General features: G+C 43.1%; 1 pseudogene; it reads left to right on the forward strand.

Moving 5' to 3' along the window:
* Window positions 1-114: 114 nt before the first annotated feature.
* On the forward strand, window positions 115-6,052 carry LOC136483399 (probable LRR receptor-like serine/threonine-protein kinase At1g67720; annotated as a pseudogene).
* The last annotated feature ends 54 nt before the right edge of the window (window positions 6,053-6,106 follow it).

Raw genomic sequence — 6,106 nt, forward strand, 5'->3', positions numbered from 1 at the left:
AAAAAAATTTAGAATTTGGAGGTGATCTAAACCGGGCCTAGAGTGAGAAGGTGGGCGTGGAATTTTTTCCTCCAACCATGTCGTTCATGTAGTCATGTCCACCAACACGCTAATCTAGTACTACTAGATCGATCCTTCCTGCTAGTAACAGTAACAGCAGCAGAAGCTGAAGCAGAAGCAGCGCAGCTGCTTTGGGTTTGGGGGCGGGCGAAAAGGAGCAGCTAGCTGCTGCTGCTGCCTTGCTCCCTTTCCCTCCCTGCGCCTGCGGTGGCGGTGCCTGCGAGATAGGGGGGCCGGAGGACCTCGCAAGCCAACTTCCATGGCTGACGCCTTCTCCGCCGCCGCCGCTGCTCTCCTCCTCCACGTGCACTTCCACCTGCTCCGCTTCCTCTCGCCGTCCGCTGCGCAGCCTGGTGAGCCGCCCTGCCGTTCCCATCCATCCCCCATTCTCTTCTCCAAAGATTCGTTTTTTTCTTGTTGTTTTGTTTACGGCGGCGCCGCCCTTTCTCTACCCAGCTTTACGCATTCATACTCATAGCCAATGTCATGGGTGCGAAATGTTCCAGCTTCTCCAGGAGATTTGCGAAATTGCAAGCAGATGAATGTGCATATCCACCACACTGACCCCCTGTTTGATTTTGGGGTCCCCTTAATTAGGCCTCGTTTAGTTCTAGGTGTAAAGTTTTGGGTGTCACATTAGGTGTCACGTGGAGTGTTCGGATACTAATAAAAAAACAAATTACAGAATCCGTCGGTAAACCGCGGGACGAATTTATTAAGCCTAATTAATCCGTCATTAGCACATGTGTTACTGTATCACTTTATTGTCAATTTATGGACTAATTAGGCTTAAAAGATTCGTCTCGCAAAGTAGTCGCAATCTGTGCAATTAGTTATTTTTTTAGTCTATATTTAATACTCCATACATGTGTCCAAACATTCGATGGGATAGGGTGTAAGCTTTTGGAGGAGGAACTAAACAAGGCCTTAGTTAGTTTGCATTCCATAAATGATACTAGTAGTAAATCTAAGCTAACGGAGTAAGCAACTAGCTTGGGGACTTGTGTGTTCTACTAAATATAAACCTCACCATCTTTAATTCAATTTGCCCCTTCCCATCCTGCCCCTGCAGGTTTCATCAGCTTGGACTGCAGGGGAGCTCGTGATCACACAGATGCCATCGGGATCCAGTGGACCTCCGACGCCACCTTCGTCTCCGGCGGCGGCCAGACCGCGCAGCTGCTGGTCCAAAACGGCCTGCAGCAGACCCAGCAGCAGCTGACCACCGTGCGCTACTTCCCCGCGGACAACAGGAAGTACTGCTACACCATGAACGTCAGGAACCGGATGCGCTACCTCGTCAGGGCCACTTTCCTCTACGGCAACTTCGACAACAGCAATGTCTACCCAAAGTTCGACATCTCCATCTGCGCGTCTCCCTGGTCCACCATTGTCGTCGACGACGCCACCACCCCCGTCGTTGAGGAAGCCATTATCTTGGCTGCTGCTCCCACGCTCAGTGTCTGTCTCTCCAATGCCAGCACGGGACAGCCCTTCATCTCTACTCTCGAGCTTCGACAGTTTAACGGATCGCTCTACTACACCACTGATGAGACACGCTTCTTTCTTGGACTGTCTGCGAGGATAAATTTTGGCGCAGAAAGCAATGATTCAGTGAGGTACTAACACTGCACAACTCCGTCCATACTCATGCCTTTACATTGTACATAGGCTTCACACCTGGCCACAGTTATAAAATAGAATTCTATGTTAATTAAAAAAATATAAACTTGAGTTATAACCAGAACTGCATTTTGTTTCATGCAAACAAATAACAGAAGAGTGTTCCTTTTCTTGTTCCACAGATACCCTGATGATTCATTTGATAGAATCTGGGAATCTGATTCTGTGAGGAGAGCAAATTACCTTGTTGATGTTGCTCCAGGGACTGAAAGAATATCAACTACAAAACCCATATTCGTCGGTACCAATGAAGAACCTCCTGAAAAGGTCATGCAAACAGCAGTAGTTGGCCAGGATGGGTCCTTGAACTACCGCCTTGATTTGGAAGGTTTCCCAGCAAATGCTTGGGAAGTCTCATATTTTGCAGAAATTGAAGATCTGGCACCAAATGAAATGAGGAAATTTAAGTTAGAGGTCCCATGGCATGCCAGCACTCAGTAAACCAACTGTTGACGTGGAGGACAATGCTCAAGGGAAATATCGTTTGTATGAACCAGGCTACACGAATTTGACACTTCCGTTTGTTTTCTCGTTTGGGTTCAGGAAGACGAATGATTCTTCAAAGGGACCTATTTTGAACGCCCTGGAGATTTACAAATATGTCCAAATTACTATGGGATCACAAGATGGTAAGCAAATTGTGCACGGTTTTGCTACCTTTTCTTTTTCCTAGCTGCAACAACCCCTTATGTTTCTGAATAAGAAATCCACTTTGGGACTGAATTGGTGTATGCAACATTGACAGCAAATATCATGGCCAGCATGGTATCACGATATTCACAGGAAGGTTGGGCACAAGAGGGTGGTGATCCGTGCTTACCAGCATCATGGTCCTGGGTGCAATGCAGTTCAAAAGCTTCTCCAAGGGTATTCTCAATGTATGACAACCATGTCATTCTGCCCTCAATTTTTTGCCTTCCTTGATGAAATAGTATTTGACACCTAATAATTTTTTTTTTCTTGCAGCACATTGTCTGGGAAGAATATCACAGGAAGTATCCCTGTGGAACTGACAAAGTTATCAGGGCTGGTTGAGCTGTAAGGACTGAGTACTTTATTTTTATCTTGTCTAAGTATTTGGCTTATATTGTCTGATCAACTTATGTCGGTTAATGCAGAAGGCTTGATGGTAATTCGTTTTCTGGCCAAATTCCTGATTTCAGCGAATGCCGTAATTTGCAGTATATGTGAGTTTCCAGTTTTTTTGATAATATGTTATTCTGAAACGATTCTACTAATATACGGTGCTTTTCTTCATTCTAGTCACCTTGAGAACAATCAGTTAACTGGTGAATTGCCATCTTCTTTGGGAGATCTACCTAACCTGAAAGAGTTGTAAGTTAAACATCCTTGTGTGCACCTTGTCTTAATCTCTAGACTTTGGAGATCACTGTATAGTATTTCTTCAATTTATTTTCCTTTGACTTTTTAAATTTGTATTCAATTCTTACATTTTTTTCTGCTCAAGAAACAAAAAGACAAATTGATGTTAGTGATTTAGGCTTTTTGATGTGAGTACATCTGTGTGAGGATCTTTATGGAATAAAAGTACCGCTCTTATTATGAACTAAAACTTATGCAGGTATGTTCAAAACAACGAGCTGTCTGGGCAGGTTCCAAAAGCACTTTTCAAGAGAAGCATTATTTTGAAGTTAGTATCCTGTCCTTAAAGTAGACTATTAATTTCAGATCATGCTTTTGAATACTAATGTGGCTTGAAAGCCTTCACTCTTCAGTGACATCAAAATGCTTACATATGTAGATCAAATAGCTATGCTGTTCTTAGAATGGTCGCATGACTTCCATATGTTCTAAATTGTTACATGCCTGCAGCTTCTCAGGCAACAGTGTCCTTCACATAGTAAGCAATGGCATTAGCCACACCATAATAATTGTTATATGTGTGGTGATTAGAGCAATTGTCTTACTGGGTGTTACTATTGTATGCTATTTCATTACATGTAGGAGAAAGAAGAAATCTCATGAAGGTACACACTCTTTAGCTCAATTGACATATCTGATATTATGCTAGGGCATGCAGTGATTCTTTTGCCATCTCCAGACACTGTTGTTATTGCAGCACCAGCAAAAAAACTTGGTTCATATTTTAGTGAAGTAGCTACAGAATCAGCACACAGATTTTCTTTCTCTGAAATTGAAGATGCTACTGACAAATTTGAGAGAAGAATTGGCTCTGGAGGCTTTGGCATAGTATACTATGGGAAGTTGGCTGATGGGAGAGAGATTGCAGCCAGACTTCTCACAAATGACTCCTATCAGGGAATCCGAGAATTCTTGAACGAGGTTTGTTCTCATACTTCACCACATTTGTTAAAAATATTTGCATAACCGGATAAACCCTTCTGTATATTTTTATGCAATTTTCAATTATGTCAGCCTGAAATATGGACCTTAGTGTTCTTGCATATATATAGCTGACTAACATCTTATTTCAGGTGACATTGCTTTCCAGAATACATCATAGACACCTGGTTACATTCCTTGGTTACAGTCAGCAAGATGGCAAAAACATATTAGTGTACGAGTTCATGCATAATGGGACACTAAAAGAGCACCTTCGTGGTAAGTCCACATCCAACTGGTGGTAAATCTACGTTGTATGATCAAAGACAAACTGTCAGTAGGTGGATAGTTATTCTGCCACAAGTTTTGTTTCTGGTATATAACTTAAAAGAATGCTTCTGTTGTACTGTTGATTTTATTTTACATCTTTTGGAACTGCAGAGCATTCACAAATGCTTAATTAACTGAATTCAAACATGAAGTTAGATCAGATTCTGCTTAATGATAGACAGGCTTTTGTGTATGACAGATAACTCTAGTTTAGCTCTCAATTGTGATTCAACCCTAGCAGCAACATTAAGTGTTAGATGATAGCACCCCATGGTCAATAGAGAAAACATATTTTTCGCAAAAAAAAAAAAAGAGAAAACATATACAAATGAGGGTAAACTTTTGGTGGTGTTTCACAGGAGCTGATAATGTAAAGATGACTAGCTGGCTGAAGCGTCTTGAGATTGCAGAAGATTCTGCAAGAGGTTTGTGGTCTGCTGGTTTCACAATTCACTAATTGTATATTGAATATGGAGAAATTAGCCACACCAGGGTTCTGATTCTGAATGTGAAATGGCAAAAATCAGGTATAGAGTATCTGCACACAGGATGCTCCCCAACAATCATCCATAGAGACCTGAAGAGCAGCAACATTCTCCTAGACAAGAACATGAGAGCAAAAGTTGCAGACTTTGGGCTATCGAAACCTGCAGTGGATGGGTCTCATGTGTCAAGTATAGTTCGAGGAACAGTGGGATACCTGGACCCAGAGTAAGGCCAAGCAATCTGACTGAGGTGTTTTGTATCATTCTGTTTCATCTTCTCTTACATTCGATTTTGTTCTGGTGTGGTTAGGTACTATATCTCGCAGCAGCTGACAGAGTAGAGCGACATCTACAGCTTCTGCTGGAGCTCATCTCTGGCCATGAACCAATCTCGAATGACAACTTTGGGCTCAACTGCCGTAACATTGTAGCGTGGGTAAGAAGAGAATAGTACTAGCATCAGTTTTGCTTCCTGTTCCATCAGTGACGTTTCTGCTGAAGCAAAAGCAATGGATGTAAAAACTGAAGTAAACGGATGAACCTGGCAGGCCCGATCGCACATCGAGAGCGGGAACATCCACGCCATCGTTGATGAATCGTTGGACAGAGGCTATGACCTGCAGTCGGTGTGGAAGATCGCGGAGGTGGCGATAATGTGTGTGAAGCCCAAGGGTGCGCAGAGGCCTCCCATCTCGGAGGTGCTCAAGGAGATCCAGGACGCCATTGCCATCGAGCGGGGACCCCAGGAGATGCAGCGCTCTATCATCCAGCAGCAGTTGCTCGTGTCCAACAGCAACAGGTCCATGGGTGGTGCCTCGTCGTCCGCGAACAACAATTCAGGTAGTACTTGGAGCAGAACGGAGCATCCTTCGACGAGCTGCTCATGCGGCCGGGTCTCAGATGAGATGAGAATATTGCAGCAATCCTCAGCCTTATTTGTATGTATGTATGTATGTATATGTACCTACGTATGTATGGACTATGGGTTTCCAGTCTTGAGTCCGTTTCATTCAGGTAGCTACCTACTCATAGATTGAGAACCACTAAGTTGTATGTAGAGGAAACCATCTAGCTCGAGAACCACCCAGTCCCTGAGCTGTATGTAACGCGTAAGGATTTATTATGTTTAGCTAACTGGGGACTAAGGGAACAAAGTTTTGGCAGGCAAATCGAAGCATAGTGTTTGTTTTTAAGAAATGTTAGGGGATTTTTTTTTGTTTTTTGTTGAAACAAATGAAGTAATG

This window comes from Miscanthus floridulus, chromosome 9 (genome assembly GCF_019320115.1).
Source record: "Miscanthus floridulus cultivar M001 chromosome 9, ASM1932011v1, whole genome shotgun sequence".
Classification (NCBI taxonomy): domain Eukaryota; kingdom Viridiplantae; phylum Streptophyta; class Magnoliopsida; order Poales; family Poaceae; genus Miscanthus; species Miscanthus floridulus.